Raw genomic sequence first — 17,700 nt, 5'->3', positions numbered from 1 at the left:
CACACTCACACTCTCCCACTCGGTGTGTCTCTCAAACACACACACACACACACACACACACACACACACACACACACACACACACACACACACACACACACACACACACACACACACACACACACACACACACACACACAGTCAGTGTGGTCCTTCTGTAGCTCTGTAGCTCAGTTGGTAGAGCATGGCGCTTGTAACGCCAGGGTAGTGGGTTCGATTCCCGGGACCACCCATACGTAGAATGTATGCACACATGACTGTAAGTCGCTTTGGATAAAAGTCTGCTAAATGGCATATATTATATTATATTATGACATGTAAGTATTGTGTATGTGTGTTCCAGTGACAGGGAGACCGTGCTCAGGGAACAGTCGTGTCACCCTGATTTAGCCAAGTGGGATGAGGACTGCAACACCTGCCAGTGCTTTAATGGGAAGGTTGTCTGTACTCAGTACGTATCTAAACCCTTACCTTTACCTTGTTAACAAACTATAAACTCTTACATTTACCTTGTTAACAAACTATAAACTCTTACCTTTACCTTGTTAACAAACTATAAACTCTTACCTTTACCTTGTTAACAAACTATAAACTCTTACCTTTACCTTGTTAACAAACTATAAACTCTTACCTTTACCTTGTTAAAAAACTATAAACTCTTACCTTTACCTTGTTAACAAACTATAGACTCTTACCTTTACCTTGTTAACAAACTATAGACTCTTACCTTTACCTTGTTAACAAACTATAAACTCTTACCTTTACCTTGTTAACAAACTATAAACTCTTACCTTTACCTTGTTAACAAACTATAAACTCTTACCTTTACCTTGTTAACAAACTATAAACTCTTACCTTTACCTTGTTAACAAACTATAAACTCTTACCTTTACCTTGTTAACAAACTATAAACTCTTACCTTTACCGTGTTAACAAACTATAAACTCTTACCTTTACCTTGTTAACAAACTATAAACTCTTACCTTTACCTTGTTAACAAACTATAGACTCTTACCTTTACCTTGTTAACAAACTATAAACGCTTACCTTTACCTTGTTAACAAACTATAGTCTCTTACCTTTACCTTGTTAACAAACTATAAACTCTTACCTTTACCTTGTTAACAAACTATAAACTCTTACCTTTACCTTGTTAATAAACTATAGTTTTGGCAATTCGGTTAGGGCATCTACTTTGTTCATGACACAAGTAATTTATCCAACATTTGTTCACAGACAGATTATTTCACTTATAGTTCACTGTATCAAAATTCCAGTGGGTCAGAAGTTTACATACACTAAGTTGACTGTGCCTTTAAACAGCTTGGAAAATTCCAGAAAATGATGGCATGGCTTTAGAAGCTTCTGATAGGCTAATTGACATAATTTGAGTCAATTGGAGGTGTACCTGTGGATGTATTTCAAGGCCTACCTTCAAACTCAGTGCCTCTTTGCTTGACATCATGGGAAAATCAAAAGAAATCAGCCAAGACCTCAGAATAAAATTGTAGACCTCCACAAGTCTGGTTCATCCTTGGGAGCAATTTCCAAATGCCTGAAGGTACCACGTTCATCTGTAAAAACAATAGTATGCAAGTATAAACGTATAAAGACCACGCAGCCGTCATACCTCTCAGGAAGGAGACGCGTTCTGTCTTCTAGAGATGAACGTACTTTGCGAAAAGTGCAAATCAATCCCAGAACAACAGAAAGGACCTTGTGAAGATGCTGGAGGAAACAGGTACAAAAGTATCTATATCCACAGTAAAACAAGTCTTATATCGACATAACCTGAAACGCCGCTCAGCAAGGAAGAAGCCACTGCTCCAAAACCGCCATAAAAAATACAGATTACGGTTGGCAACTGCACATGGGAACAAAGATCATACTTTTGGAGAAATGTCCTCTGGTATGATGAAACAAAAATAGAATTGTTTGTGCACTTCACAAAATAGATGGCATCATGAGGGAGAAAAATGATGTGGATATATTGAAGCAACATCTCAAGACATCAGTCAGGAAGTTAAAGCTTTGTCGCAAATGGGTCTTCCGAATGGACAATGACCCCAAGCATATTTCCAATGTCAAGGTATTGGAGTGGCCATCACAAAGCCCTGACCTCAATCCTATAGCAAATGTGTGGTCAGAACTGAAAATGTGCATGTGAGCAAGAAGGCCTACAAACCTGACTCATTTACTATCAGTAGGAATGGGTCAAAATTCACCCAACTTATTGTGGGAAGCTTGTGGAAGGCTACCCGAAATGTTTGACCCAAGTTAAACAATTTAAGGCAATGCTACCAAATACTAATTGAGTGTATGTAAACTTCTGACCCACTGGGAATGTGATGAAAAAGAAATAAAAGCTGAAATAAATCATTCTCTCTACTCTTCTATTCTTCTGACATTTCACATTCTTAAAATAAGGTGGTGATCCTAACTGACCTAAGACAGGGATTTTTTATTAGGATGTCAGGAATTGTGAAAAAATAAGTTTAAATGTATTTGCCTAAGGTGTTATGTAAACTTCCGACTTCAACTGTAGATGTATCTTAGAGGGCTGCAAAACTCTACCGCTACCTTTCCCAAAAAGTTCCAGGATTTCCAGAAATCCTCATTAGAGTTCCCAGTTGGAGGATTCCTGAATTCAGGGGGAATTATCAGGGAGGGAGCTGGGATTGGGATTCCTGAATTCAGAGGGAATTATCAGGGAGGGAGCTGGGATTGGGATTCCTGAATTCAGAGGGGGGAATTATCAGGGAGGGAGCTGGGATTGGGATTCCTGAATTCAGAGGGAATTATCAGGGAGGGAGCTGGGATTGGGATTCCTGAATTCAGAGGGGAATTATCAGGGAGGGAGCTGGGATTGGGATTCCTGAATTCAGAGGGAATTATCAGGGAGGGAGCTGGGATTGGGATTCCTGAATTCAGAGGGGAATTATCAGGGAGGGAGCTGGGATTGGGATTCCTGAATTCAGGGGGAATTATCAGGGAGGGAGCTGGGATTGGGATTCCTGAATTCAGAGGGAATTATCAGGGAGGGAGCTGGGATTGGGATTCCTGAATTCAGGGGGAATTATCAGGGAGGGAGCTGGGATTGGGAATCCTGGAAAACCTGGCAATGTTGGGAAAGTCACTGTAATGTTTTAACCCTGGTGTCTTGAATGTGTCTTTCCTGTATCTCACATTTAGATATTTTGGTTTTACAGACGTGATTTACGTGACGTATTGATTGATTCTTTAATTGATTGATTTCAGATGTGGTGTGGTCTTAGGTCCTGCCGAGTCAGCGGTGGGGTTAAAGGCCACGGTAGCAGAGGAGGTGGGGTCGGGTGTCTGTCTGGTCAGAGCTGTGAACCAATCAGGGAGGAGCAGTGTTTCATCCGACCGTGTCTGGGTCAGGGAGTGCCACCCCTCCTCCCCACCGCCCAACAAATGCCACCCCAGCTCCGGTTACCACGACAACAGCTGTGCTAACGTAACACTTACGTTCACCAAAGATACCATGCCCAGGGTGAGTCAGAGTAGAGAGATTAATGTCCCTCTTTTCTTCCCTACTACCCTTCTACTCAGCAGCTCAGCAGCTCAGACACTCTCTAACCTATTCCATATAGTGCACTACTTTTGCCTATGAAGCCACACATTGAGTTAAGGGGCTATTGGGTCACTTTCCCTTTCCTACTCCACCTTTCTGCTCTCAGCTTAGCCGTTTGGCTCTCAGCTTAGCCGTTAGGTCCCCCTCTCTCCTCATCCTCTGGTCCCCCTCTCTCCTCATTCTCTGGTCCCCCTCTCTCCTCATCCTCTGGTCCCCCTCTCTCCTCATTCTCTGGTCCCCCTCTCTCCATCCTCTGGTCCCCCTCTCTCCTCATCCTCTGGTCCCCCTCTCTCCATCCTCTGGTCCCCCTCTCTCCTCATCCTCTGGTCCCCCTCTCTCCTCATCCTCTGGTCCCCCTCTCTCCTCATCCTCTGGTCCCCCTCTCTCCTCATCCTCTGGTCCCCCTCTCTCCTCATCCTCTGGTCCCCCTCTCTCCTCATCCTCTGGTCCCCCTCTCTCCATCCTCTGGTCCCCCTCTCTCCTCATCCTCTGGTCCCCCTCTCTCCTCATCCTCTGGTCCCCCTCTCTCCCTCTCCTCTGGTCCCCCTCTCTCTTCATCCTCTGGTCCCCCTCTCTCCCTCATCCTCTGGTCCCCCTCTCTCCTCATCCTCTGGTCCCTCTCTCTCCCATCCTCTGGTCCCCCTCTCTCCATCCTCTGGTCCCCCTCTCTCCTCATCCTCTGGTCCCCCTCGCTCCACATCCTCTGGTCCCCTCTCTCCTCATCCTCTGGTCCCCCTCTCTCCCTCTCCTCTGGTCCCCCTCTCTCCTCATCCTCTGGTCCCCCTCTCTCCTCATCCTCTGGTCCCCCTCTCTCCTCATCCTCTGGTCCCCCTCTCTCCTCTTCCCCTGGTCCCCTCTCTCCTCATCCTCTGGTCCCCCTCGCTCCTCATCCTCTGGTCCCCCTCTCTTCATCCTCTGGTCCCCCTCTCTCCCTCATCCTCTGGTCCCCCTCTCTCCTCATTCTCTGGTCCCCCTCTCTCCATCCTCTGGTCCCCCTCTCTCCTCATCCTCTGGTCCCCCTCTCTCCTCATCCTCTGGTCCCCCTCTCTCCTCATCCTCTGGTCCCCCTCTCTCCTCATCCTCTGGTCCCCCTCTCTCCTCATCCTCTGGTCCCCCTCTCTCCTCATCCTCTGGTCCCCCTCTCTCCTCATTCTCTGGTCCCCCTCTCTCCTCATCCTCTGGTCCCCCTCTCTCCTCATCCTCTGGTCCCCCTCTCTCTTCATCCTCTGGTCCCCCTCTCTCCTCATTCTCTGGTCCCCTCTCTCCTCATTCTCTGGTCCCCCTCTCTCCTCATCCTCTGGTCCCCCTCTCTCCTCATCCTCTGGTCCCCCTCTCTCCTCATTCTCTGGTCCCCCTCTCTCCTCATCCTCTGGTCCCCCTCTCTCCTCATCCTCTGGTCCCCCTCTCTCCTCATCCTCTGGTCCCCCTCTCTCCTCATCCTCTGGTCCCCCTCTCTCCTCATCCTCTGGTCCCCCTCTCTCCTAGTGGTCCTTCTGTAGCTCAGTTGGTAGAGCATGGCGCTTGTATACGCTTGGGTACTGGGTTCGATCCCGGGACCACCCATACGTAGAATGTATGCACACATGACTGTAAGTCGCTTTGGATAAAAGCGTCTGATAAATGGCATATATTATTTTTATATATTTCTCCTCATCCTCTGGTCCCCTCTCTCCTCATCCTCTGGTCCCCTCTCTCTGGTCCCCCTCTCTCCTCTCCTCATCCTCTGGTCCCCCTCTCTCCTCATCCTCTGGTCCCCCTCTCTCCTCATTCTCTGGTCCCCCTCTCTCCTCATCCTCTGGTCCCCCTCTCTCCTCTTCCTCTGGTCCCCCTCTCTCCTCATTCTCTTCATCCTCTGGTCCCCCTCTCTCCTCATTCTCTGGTCCCCCTCTCTCCATCCTCTGGTCCCCCTCTCTCCTCATCCTCTGGTCCCCCTCTCTCTTCATCCTCTGGTCCCCCTCTCTCCTAATCCAGTGGTCCCCGCTCTCCTCATCCTCTGGTCCCCCTCTCTCCTCATCCTCTGGTCCCCCTCTCTCCTCATCCTCTGGTCCCCCTCTCTCCTCATTCTCTGGTCCCCCTCTCTCCATCCTCTGGTCCCCCTCTCTCCTCATCCTCTGGTCCCCCTCTCTTCTCATTCTCTGGTCCCCCTCTCTCCATCCTCTGGTCCCCTCTCTCCTCTTCCTCTGGTCCCCCTCTCTCCTCTTCCTCTGGTCCCCCCCTCTCCTCATCGTCTGGTCCCCCTCTCTCCTCTTCCTCTGGTCCCCCTCTCTCCTCATCCTCTGGTCCCCCTCTCTCTTCATCCTCTGGTCCCCCTCTCTCCTCTTCCTCTGGTCCCCCTCTCTCCTCATCCTCTGGTCCCCCTCTCTCTTCATCCTCTGGTCCCCCTCTCTCCTCATTCTCTGGTCCCCCTCTCTCCTCTTCCTCTGGTCCCCCTCTCTCCTCATCGTCTGGTCCCCCTCTCTCCTCTTCCCCTGGTCCCCCTCTCTCCTCATTCTCTGGTCCCCCACTCTCCATCCTCTGGTCCCCCTCTCTCCTCATCCTCTGGTCCCCCTCTCTCCTCATCCTCTGGTCCCCTCTCTCCTCATCCGCTGGTCCCCCTCTCTCTTCATCCTCTGGTCCCCCTCTCTCCTCATCCTCTGGTCCCCCTCTCTCCTCATCCTCTGGTCCCCCTCTCTCCTCATTCTCTGGTCCCCCTCTCTCCATCCTCTGGTCCCCCTCTCTCCTCATCCTCTGGTCCCCCTCTCTCTTCATCCTCTGGTCCCCCTCTCTCCTAATCCAGTGGTCCCCGCTCTCCTCATCCTCTGGTCCCCCTCTCTCCTCATCCTCTGGTCCCCCTCTCTCCTCATCCTCTGGTCCCCTCTCTCCTCATCCTCTGGTCCCCCTCTCTCCTCATCCTCTGGTCCCCCTCTCTCCTCATTCTCTGGTCCCCCTCTCTCCATCCTCTGGTCCCCCTCTCTCCTCATCCTCTGGTCCCCCTCTCTCTTCATCCTCTGGTCCCCCTCTCTCCTAATCCAGTGGTCCCCCGCTCTCCTCATCCTCTGGTCCCCCTCTCTCCTCATCCTCTGGTCCCCCTCTCTCCTCATCCTCTGGTCCCCCTCTCTCCTCATCCTCTGGTCCCCCTCTCTCCACATCCTCTGGTCCCCTCTCTTCTCATTCTCTGGTCCCCCTCTCTCCATCCTCTGGTCCCCCTCTCTCCTCTTCCTCTGGTCCCCCTCTCTCCTCTTCCTCTGGTCCCCCCTCCTCATCGTCTGGTCCCCCTCTCTCCCTCTTCCTCTGGTCCCCCTCTCTCCTCATCCTCTGGTCCCCCTCTCTCTTCATCCTCTGGTCCCCCTCTCTCCTCTTCCTCTGGTCCCCCTCTCTCCTCATCCTCTGGTCCCCCTCTCTCTTCATCCTCTGGTCCCCCTCTCTCCTCATTCTCTGGTCCCCCTCTCTCCTCTTCCTCTGGTCCCCTCTCTCCTCATCGTCTGGTCCCCCTCTCTCCTCTTCCCCTGGTCCCCCTCTCTCCTCATTCTCTGGTCCCCCACTCTCCATCCTCTGGTCCCCCTCTCTCCTCATCCTCTGGTCCCCCTCTCTCCTCATCCTCTGGTCCCCCTCTCTCCTCATCCTCTGGTCCCCCTCTCTCCATCCTCTGGTCCCCCTCTCTCCTCATCCTCTGGTCCCCCTCTCTCCTCATCGTCTGGTCCCCCTCTCTCCTCTTCCTCTGGTCCCCCTCTCTCCTCATCCTCTGGTCCCCCTCTCTCCTCTTCCTCTGGTCCCCCTCTCTCCTCATCCTCTGGTCCCCCTCTCTCCTCATCCTCTGGTCCCCCTCTCTCCTCATCCTCTGGTCCCCCTCTCTCCTCATCCTCTGGTCCCCCTCTCTCCTCATCCTCTGGTCCCCCTCTCTCCTCATCCTCTGGTCCCCCTCTCTCCTCATCCTCTGGTCCCCCTCTCTCCTCATCCTCTGGTCCCCCTCTCTCCTCATCCTCTGGTCCCCCTCTCTCCTCATCCTCTGGTCCCCCTCTCTCCTCATCCTCTGGTCCCCCTCTCTCCTCATCCTCTGGTCCCCTCTCTCCTCATTCTCTTCATCCTCTGGTCCCCCTCTCTCCTCATCCTCTGGTCCCCCTCTCTCCTCTTCCTCTGGTCCCCCTCTCTCCTCATCCTCTGGTCCCCCTCTCTCCTCATCCTCTGGTCCCCCTCTCTCCTCATCCTCTGGTCCCCCTCTCTCCTCATCCTCTGGTCCCCCTCTCTCCTCATCCTCTGGTCCCCCTCTCTCCTCATTCTCTGGTCCCCTCTCTCTTCATCCTCTGGTCCCCCTCTCTCCTCATCCTCTGGTCCCCCTCTCTCCTCATCCTCTGGTCCCCCTCTCTCCTCATCCTCTGGTCCCCCTCTCTCCATCCTCTGGTCCCCCTCTCTCCTCATCCTCTGGTCCCCCTCTCTCCTCATCCTCTGGTCCCCCTCTCTCCTAGTGGTCCTTCTGTAGCTCAGTTGGTAGAGCATGGCGCTTGTAACGCCAGGGTAGTGGGTTCGATCCCCGGGACCACCCATACGTAGAATGTATGCACACATGACTGTAAGTCGCTTTGGATAAAAGCATCTGATAAATGGCATATATTATTTTTATATATTTCTCCTCATCCTCTGGTCCCCCTCTCTCCTCATCCTCTGGTCCCCCTCTCTCTTCATCCTCTGGTCCCCCTCTCTCCTCTTCCTCTGGTCCCCCTCTCTCCTCATCCTCTGGTCCCCCTCTCTCCTCATCCTCTGGTCCCCCTCTCTCCTCATTCTCTGGTCCCCCTCTCTCCTCATTCTCTGGTCCCCCTCTCTCCTCATCCTCTGGTCCCCCTCTCTCCTCATCCTCTGGTCCCCCTCTCTCCTCATTCTCTGGTCCCCCTCTCTCCTCATCCTCTGGTCCCCCTCTCTCCTCATCCTCTGGTCCCCCTCTCTCCTCATTCTCTGGTCCCCCTCTCTCCATCCTCTGGTCCCCCTCTCTCCTCATCCTCTGGTCCCCCTCTCTCTTCATCCTCTGGTCCCCCTCTCTCCTCATCCTCTGGTCCCCCTCTCTCCTCATCCTCTGGTCCCCCTCTCTCCTCATCCTCTGGTCCCCCTCTCTCCTCATCCTCTGGTCCCCCTCTCTCCTCATTCTCTGGTCCCCCTCTCTCCATCCTCTGGTCCCCCTCTCTCCTCATCCTCTGGTCCCCCTCTCTCTTCATCCTCTGGTCCCCCTCTCTCCTCATCCTGTGGTCCCCTCTCTCCCTCATCCTCTGGTCCCCCTCTCTCTTCATCCTCTGGTCCCCCTCTCTCCTCATCCTCTGGTCCCCCTCTCTCCTCTTCCTCTGGTCCCCCTCTCTCCTCTTCCTCTGGTCCCCCTCTCTCCTCATTCTCTGGTCCCCCTCTCTCCTCTTCCTCTGGTCCCCCTCTCTCCTCATTGTCTGGTCCCCCTCTCTCTTCATCCTCTGGTCCCCCTCTCTCCTCATCCTCTGGTCCCCCTCTCTCCTCATCCTCTGGTCCCCCTCTCTCCTCATCCTCTGGTCCCCCTCTCTCCTCATCCTCTGGTCCCCCTCTCCTCATCCTCTGGTCCCCCTCTCTCCTCATTCTCTGGTCCCCCTCTCTCCTCTTCCTCTGGTCCCCCTCTCTCCTCATCCTCTGGTCCCCCTCTCTCCTCATCCTCTGGTCCCCCTCTCTCCTAGTGGTCCTTCTGTAGCTCAGTTGGTAGAGCATGGCGCTTGTAACGCCAGGGTAGTGGGTTCGATCCCCGGGACCACCCATACGTAGAATGTATGCACACATGACTGTAAGTCGCTTTGGATAAAAGCATCTGATAAATGGCATATATTATTTTTATATATTTCTCCTCATCCTCTGGTCCCCCTCTCTCCTCATCCTCTGGTCCCCCTCTCTTCATCCTCTGGTCCCCCTCTCTCCATCCTCTGGTCCCCTCTCTCCTCATTCTCTGGTCCCCTCTCTCCACATCCTGTGGTCCCCCTCTCTCCTCTTCCTCTGGTCCCCCTCTCTCCTCTTCCTCTGGTCCCCCTCTCTCCATCCTCTGGTCCCCCTCTCTCTCCATCCTCTGGTCCCCCTCTCTCCTCATCCTCTGGTCCCCCTCTCTCCTCATTCTCTGGTCCCCCTCTCTCCTCTTCCTCTGGTCCCCCTCTCTCCTCGTTCTCTGGTCCCCCTCTCTCCTCATCCTCTGGTCCCCCTCTCTCCTCATCCTCTGGTCCCCCTCTCTCCTCATCCTCTGGTCCCCCTCTCTCTCCTCATTCTCTGGTCCCCCTCTCTCCTCTTCCTCTGGTCCCCCTCTCTCCTCATCCTGTGGTCCCCCTCTCTCCTCATTCTCTGGTCCCCCTCTCTCCTCATCCTCTGGTCCCCCTCTCTCCTCATCCTGTGGTCCCCCTCTCTCCTCATCCTCTGGTCCCCCTCTCTCCTCTTCCTCTGGTCCCCTCTCTCCTCATCCTCTGGTCCCCCTCTCTCCTCATCCTCTGGTCCCCCTCTCTCCTCATCCTGTGGTCCCCCTCTCTCCTCATTCTCTGGTCCCCCTCTCTCCTCATCCTCTGGTCCCCCTCTCTCCTCATCCTCTGGTCCCCCTCTCTCCTCATCCTCTGGTCCCCCTCTCTCCTCATCCTCTGGTCCCCCTCTCTCCTCATCCTCTGGTCCCCCTCTCTCCTCATCCTCTGGTCCCCCTCTCTCCATCCTCTGGTCCCCCTCTCCTCATCCTCTGGTCCCCTATCTCCTCTTCCTCTGGTCCCCCTATCTCCTCTTCCTCTGGTCCCCCTCTCTCCTCATCCTCTGGTCCCCCTCTCTCCTCATCCTCTGGTCCCCCTCTCTCCTCATCCTCTGGTCCCCCTCTCTCCTCATTCTCTGGTCCCCCTCTCTCCTCTTCCTCTGGTCCCCCTCTCTCCTCATTGTCTGGTCCCCCTCTCTCCTCTTCCTCTGGTCCCCCTCTCTCCTCATTCTCTGGTCCCCCTCTCTCCATCCTCTGGTCCCCTCTCTCCTCATCCTCTGGTCCCCCTCTCTCTCATCCTCTGGTCCCCTCTCTCCTCATCCTCTGGTCCCCCTCTCTCCTCATCCTCTGGTCCCCTCTCTCCTCATCCTCTGGTCCCCTCTCTCCTCATCCTCTGGTCCCCCTCTCTCCTCATCCTCTGGTCCCCCTCTCTCCTCATCCTCTGGTCCCCCTCTCTCCTCATCCTCTGGTCCCCTCTCTCCTCATCCTCTGGTCCCCCTCTCTCCTCATCCTCTGGTCCCCCTCTCTCCTCTTCCTCTGGTCCCCCTCTCTCCCTCTTCCTCTGGTCCCCCTCTCTCCTCATCCTCTGGTCCCCCTCGCTCCTCATCCTCTGGTCCCCCTCGCTCCTCATCCTCTGGTCCCCTCGCCCCCCTCGCTCCTCATCCTCTGGTCCCCCTCTCTCCCTCTCCTCTGGTCCCCCTCTCTCCTCATCCTCTGGTCCCCCTCTCTCCTCATTCTCTGGTCCCCCTCTCTCCTCATCCTCTGGTCCCCCTCTCTCCTCATCCTCTGGTCCCCCTCTCTCCTCATCCTCTGGTCCCCTCTCTCCTCATCCTCTGGTCCCCCTCTCTGTGCCTGTGCTTCAACACAGTCCTGCCTCTGAGCTCTACGGACATTTCCTTCAACCTCATGGCTTGGTTTTGCTCTGACATGCACTGTCAACAGTGGGACCTTACATAGACAGGTGTGAGCCTTAGCAAATCATGTCCATGAATTTAACACAGGTGGACTCCAATCCAAAGTTTAACAAATATTATTATTGATGATATTTACAATGTGATTTGAATAGTTCTTCACTGGTTGACCTTTTCTTGTGTCAACAGGTCACAAATCTTGCTGCTGTGATGTCACACTGTGGTTTTTCTCCCTGTAGATATGGGAGATTATCAAAACTACCTACGGCGGCCTTTCTCAATAGCAAGGCTATGCTCACTGAGTCTGTACATAGTCAAAGCTTTCCTTACGTTTGGGTCAGTCACAGTGGTCAGGTATTCTGCCACTGTGTACTCTCTGTTTAGGGTCAGTCACAGTGGTCAGGTATTCTGCCACTGTGTACTCTCTGTTTAGGGTCAGTCACAGTGGTCAGGTATTCTGCCACTGTGTACTCTCTGTTTAGGGTCAGTCACAGTGGTCAGGTATTCTGCCACTGTGTACTCTCTGTTTAGGGTCAGTCACAGTGGTCAGGTATTCTGCCACTGTGTACTCTCTGTTTAGGGTCAGTCACAGTGGTCAGGTATTCTGCCACTGTGTACTCTCTGTTTAGGGTCAGTCACAGTGATCAGGTATTCTGCCACTGTGTACTCTCTGATTAGGGCCAGTCACAGTGGTCAGGTATTCTGCCACTCTCTGTTTAGGGTCAGTCACAGTGGTCAGGTATTCTGCCACTCTCTGTTTAGGGTCAGTCACAGTGGTCAGGTATTCTGCCACTGTGTCCTCTCTGTTTAGGGTCAGTCACAGTGGTCAGGTATTCTGCCACTGTGTACTCTCTGTTTAGGGTCAGTCACAGTGGTCAGGTATTCTGCCACTGTGTCCTCTCTGTTTAGGGCCAGTCACAGTGGTCAGGTATTCTGCCACTGTGTACTCTCTGTTTAGGGCCAGTCACAGTGGTCAGGTATTCTGCCACTGTCCTCTCTGTTTAGGGTCAGTCACAGTGGTCAGGTATTCTGCCACTGTGTACTCTCTGTTTAGGGCCAGTCACAGTGGTCAGGTATTCTGCCACTGTGTACTCTCTGTTTAGGTTCAGTCACAGTGGTCAGGTATTCTGCCACTGTGTACTCTCTGTTTAGGGTCAGTCACAGTGGTCAGGTATTCTGCCACTGTGTACTCTCTGTTTAGGGCCAGTCACAGTGGTCAGGTATTCTCCCACTTCTCCAGGTTCATCTCTCTGTAAGTTACGGCTCTGTGAGGTGTGTTTGTGAACAGAGGACCAGCTTGCTTAGGGACACTTCTCCAGTTTCATCTCTCTGTAGGTTATGGCTCTGTGAGGTGTGTTTGTGAACAGAGGACCAGCTTGCTTAGGGACACTTCTCCAGTTTCATCTCTCTGTAGGTTATGGCTCTGTGAGGTGTGTTTGTGAACAGAGGACCAGCTTGCTTAGGGGACACTTCTCCAGGTTCATCTCTCTGTAGGTTATGGCTCTGTGGTGGAAGCATCGTTTCCTTTTAGGTGGTTGTAGAATTGAATAGTTTTTTTTGTGGATTTTGTTAATTAGCGGGTATCGGCCTAATTCTGCTCTTTATGCATTATTTGGTGTTTTACATTGTACAAAGAGGATTTTTTTTCAGAATTCTGCTTGCAGAATCTTAATTTGGTGTTTGTCCAATTTGTGAATTTTTGGTTGGTGAGCGGACCTCACAACCAGAAAGGGCAGTGGGTTCTATAACTGATTCAAGTATTTGAGTTTTGATGTTTTGGCAGAGTGCTGATGTTAGTCTCACTCTGTCTCCCTCTCTCTCTCTCTAACCCTCTCTGTCTCTCTCTAACCCCCTCTCTCTCTCTCTCTAACCCTCTCTCTCTCTCTCTCTAACCCTCTCTCTCTCTAACCCCCTCTCTCTCTCTCTCTAACCCTCTCTCTCTCTCTCTAACCCTCTCGTTCTCTCTCTAACCCTCTCTTTCTTTCTCTAACCCCCTCTCTCTCTCTCTCTAACCCTCTCTTTCTCTCTGTCTCTCTCTAACCCCCTCTCTCTCTCTCTCTAACCCTCTCTCTCTCTCTCTCTAACCCTCTCTAACCCTCTCTCTCTCTCTCTCTAACCCTCTCTTTCTCTAACCCTCTCTCTCTCTAACCCTCTCTGTCTCTCTCTAACCCTCTCTTTCTCTCTCTCTCTAACCCTCTCTCTCTCTCTCTCTCTAACCCTCTCTTTCTCTCTCTCTCTCTCTCTATCCCTCTCTTTCTCTCTCTCTAACCCCCTCTCTCTAACCCTCTCTCTCTCTCTAACCCTCTCTCTCTCTAACCCTCTCTGTTTCCCCCTCTCTCTCTCTCTCTAACCGTCTCTCTGTTTCCCTCTCTCTCTCTGTTTCTCTCTCGCTCTCTCTGTTTCTCTAACTCTCTCTGTCTCTCGCTCTCTCCCTCTCTCGCTGTCTCTCTCTCCAGGGTCTGAGTATTGAGGCAGTGTGTAAGCAGCTGAGACAACTGTACGTGGTCAAGAATGTGTCCTCTGAGTATTCTGTTTCCATAACCTGTGACCCTTCAACCTCCGCCAGCAACGAGATCCATCTCAGCATAGTAAGTCACGTCCTGTCACGTGTGTGTACGTTTGTCAGGAGTTTGGGTTCAAGTGGACTGTAGTAAGGAAAATGGAAAATAATGTATGCGAAGCTGGCATGCTTAACCCTCCCTCATCATCAATACATCTAGTCTACAGTACTGAGCTCCTGACTCTAAAACCCAGTCTATACTCCCTGTATATTCTCTCTGAGGCAAGGTGGTGTGTTTTTCATGTGTCACATGCGTAATAGTGTATGTAAATATATATAAATATATAATAGGGTAATAGTTACACATTAGATACACTGTTTTGGTGAACTTACTTTTGGTCAAGAGTGGTGCTCTATTGTTTATTTTTATTTCACCTTTATTTAACCAGGTAGACCAGATCACCTTTATTTAACCAGGTAGACCAGATCACCTTTATTTAACCAGGTAGGCCAGATCACCTTTATTTAACCAGGTAGACACCAGATCACCTTTATTTAACCAGGTAGACCAGATCACCTTTATTTAACCAGGTAGACCAGATCACCTTTATTTAACCAGGTAGACCAGATCACCTTTATTTAACCAGGTAGACCAGATCACCTTTATTTAACCAGGTAGACCAGATCACCTTTATTTAACCAGGTAGACACCAGATCACCTTTATTTAACCAGGTAGACCAGTTCACCTTTATTTAACCATGTAGAGAGTCGGTCCGAGAATTGAACCCTGTGGCACCCCCATAGACTGCCAGAGGTCTGGACAACAGGCCCTCTGATCTGACACACTGAACTCTATCAGAGAAGTAGTTGGTGATTGACAGAGTCGAAAGCCTTGGCCAGGTCGATGAATACGGCTGCACAGTAATGTCTCTTATCGATGGCGGATTATGATGTCGTTTAGGACCTTGAGCGTGGCTGAGGTGCACCCATGACCAGCTCTGAAAACAGATTGCATAGCAGAGAAGGTACAGTGGGATTCAAATGGTCGGTAATCTGTTTGTTAAAATGGCTTTCGAAGACCTTAGAAAGGCAGGGTAGAATAGATATAGGTCTGTAGCAGTATGGGTATAGAGTGTCTCCCCCTTTGAAGAGGGGGATGACCGTGGTAGCTCTCCAATCTTTAGGAATCTCAGACGATACAAAAGAGAGGTTGAACAGGCTGGTAATAGGGGTTGCAACAATGGCGGTGGATAATTTTAGAAAGAGAGGGTCCAGATTGTCAAGCCCAGCTGATTTATAGGGATCCAGATTCTGCAGCTCTTTCAGGACATCAGCTGTTTGGGTTTTGGTGAAGTAGAAGGGCTTGGGCAAGTTGCTGCAGGGGGTACTGAGATGTTGGCCGGGGTAGCCAGGTGGAGAAATGTTTATTGAAATTCTCGATTATTGTAGATTTATTGCTGGTGACCGTGTTTCCTATCCTCAGTGCAGTGGGCAGCTGGGAGGAGGTGCTCTTATTCTCCATGGACTTTACAGTGTTTCCTAGCCTCAGAGCAGTGGGCAGCTGGGAGGAGGTGCTCTTATTCTCCATGGACTTTACAGTGTTTCCTAGCCTCAGTGCAGTGGACAGCTGGGAGGAGGTGCTCTTATTCTCCATGGACTTTACAGTGTTTCCTAGCCTCAGAGCAGTGGGCAGCTGGGAGGTGCTCTTATTCTCCATGGACTTTACAGTGTTTCCTAGCCTCAGAGCAGTGGACAGCTGGGAGGAGGTGCTCTTATTCTCCATGGACTTTACAGTGTTTCCTAGCCTCAGAGCAGTGGGCAGCTGGGAGGAGGTGCTCTTATTCTCCATGGACTTTACAGTGTTTCCTAGCCTCAGAGCAGTGGGCAGCTGGGAGGAGGTGTTCTTATTCTCCATGGACTTTACAGTGTCCCAGAACATTTTGGAATTAGTGCTGCAGGATGAAAATTTCTGTTTGAAAAAGCTAGCCTTAGCTTTCCTAACTGACTGAGTATATTGGTTCCTGACTTCCCTGAAAAGTTGCATATCGCGTGGGTTATTCAAAGCTAGTGCAGAACATCACAGGATGTTTTTGTGCTGATCTAGGGCAGTCATGTGTAGCTCTGTCCAGCTCTGTTCAGCTCTGTGGAGCTCTGTTCAGCTCTGTGGAGCTCTGTTCAGCTCTGTGGAGCTCTGTTCAGCTCTGTGGAGCTCTGTTCAGCTCTGTGGAGCTCTGTCCAGCTGTGTGGAGTGATTTGGAGCTCTGTGGAGTGATGTGGAACTCTGTGGAGTGATGTGGAGCTCTGTGGAGCTCTGTCCAGCTGTGTGGAGTGATGTGGAGCTCTGTGGAGTGATTTGGAGCTCTGTGGAGTGATGTGGAACTCTGTTCAGCTATGTGGAGTGATGTGGAACTCTGTGGAGTGATGTGGAACTCTGTGGAGTGATGTGGAACTCTGTGGAGTGATGTGGAGCTCTGTGGAGTGATGTGGAGCTCTGTGGAGTGATGTGGAGCTCTGTGGAGTGATGTGGAACTCTGTGGAGTGATTTGGAGCTCTGTGGAGTGATGTGGAACTCTGTTCAGCTATGTGGAGTGATGTGGAACTCTGTGGAGTGATGTGAAACTCTGTGGAGTGATGAGGAACTCTGTTCAGTTGTATTGAGCGACATGATGTCGTGGAGTATTGTGTTCAAAGCTGAAAAGATAAACACCTATAACACTAAACTAATTCTATATCTGATGAAGATGCTGTGATAGGATGTTGTGTAGCAAGACTTCTCCAACTCGGGTTACAAATGCTGCCAACTTTCCCCAAGTTCTATTGTCCCTCGCCCAGAATTCCTGGTTGAAAAATGGCGTTATGATTCCAGAATTCCTTCAACCTGGATTTCTGAGAAACCAAGGAATTTTGTTTCAGAAATTGCTCTGTTAGACTGCAGCCAAGGACAGAAAAAAGCATCAAAACTGGTAATCTGACGAAGGCATTATGTATCAAGACGTTTTTCAACATACAATACCTAACCCCTCTTGTGTTTTCTCAGCTCCATCTCTCCCAACAACTGTGGTCGGTTTTTCATAGGGGATAAACCTAGTCACATGTAGCCATCCTTCCCATTGTCACCACATTGACTCGACATGAGAAGGACTAACGAGGCTTTGATGAAGCAGAAGACACATTTTGTTACATATTTGATTCTTCTTTCCAGGAACAGCGGCTAGACACCTACTGTATAAAGGAGATAAGATACACAACACCTCTCTCTCTCCTCGCTCTCTTCTCTCTCCTCGCTCTCTTCTCTCTCCTCGCTCTCTTCTCTCTCCTCGCTCTCTTCTCTCTCCTCGCTCTCTCTCTGTCTCTGTCTCTCTCCTCTCTCTCGCTTTCTTCTCTCTCTCTCTCCTCTCTCTCTCCTCTCTCTCTCCTCACTCTCTTCTCTCTCTCCTCACTCTCGCTTTCTTCTCTCTCACTCTCTGCGCTCTTCTCTCTCTCTCTTCGCTCTCGCTCTCTTCTCTCTCTCTCTCTCTTCTCTCCTCTCTCTCTCTCTCTCTCTCTCTCTCTCTCTCTCCTCACTCTCTCTCTCTCCTCACTCTCTCCTCTTCTCTCTCTCTTCGCTCTCCTCTCTCTCTCCTCGCTCTCTCTCTCTCCTCCTCACTCTCTCTCTCCTCACTCTCCTCTCTTCGCTCTCTCTCTCCTCTCTCTCTCTCTCTTCTCTCTCCTCTCTCTCTCTCTCTTCTCTCTTCTCTCTCTTTTGCCTTTCTCTTCTCTCCTCTCTCTCTCTCTCTCTCTCTCTCCTCACTTCTCTCTCTCTCCTCACTCTCTCTCTTCGCTCTCTCTCTCTCTCTCTCCTCTCTCTCTCTCTCTTCTCTCTCTCTCTCTTGCTCTTCTCTCTCTCTCTCCTCACTCTCTCTCTCTTTCTCCTCACTCTCCCTCTCTCTCACTCTCCTCTCCTCACTCTCTCTCTCTCCTCACTTCTCTCTCTCTCGCTTCTCTCTCTCGCTTCTCTCCTCT

The 17,700-nt window shown here is 51.5% G+C and overlaps 1 long non-coding RNA gene across 1 annotated transcript in view; it reads left to right on the top strand.

Moving 5' to 3' along the window:
• Positions 1 to 3,264: 3,264 nt before the first annotated feature.
• The window catches only part of LOC127928484 (uncharacterized), a 15,859-nt gene continuing 1,423 nt past the window's right edge, over positions 3,265 to 17,700 (top strand). Inside the window, exons 1-2 of the long non-coding RNA XR_008131276.1 lie at positions 3,265 to 3,514; positions 13,654 to 13,785. This is a non-coding gene — a long non-coding RNA (uncharacterized LOC127928484). The remainder of the gene's footprint in view (positions 3,515 to 13,653; positions 13,786 to 17,700) is intronic.

The sequence above is a fragment of the Oncorhynchus keta genome, unplaced genomic scaffold (assembly GCF_023373465.1).
Source record: "Oncorhynchus keta strain PuntledgeMale-10-30-2019 unplaced genomic scaffold, Oket_V2 Un_scaffold_27789_pilon_pilon, whole genome shotgun sequence".
Lineage (NCBI taxonomy): Eukaryota > Metazoa > Chordata > Actinopteri > Salmoniformes > Salmonidae > Oncorhynchus > Oncorhynchus keta.
The sequence above is the reverse complement of the archived record's forward strand: the minus strand, read 5'-3'. Positions and strand labels throughout refer to the sequence as shown.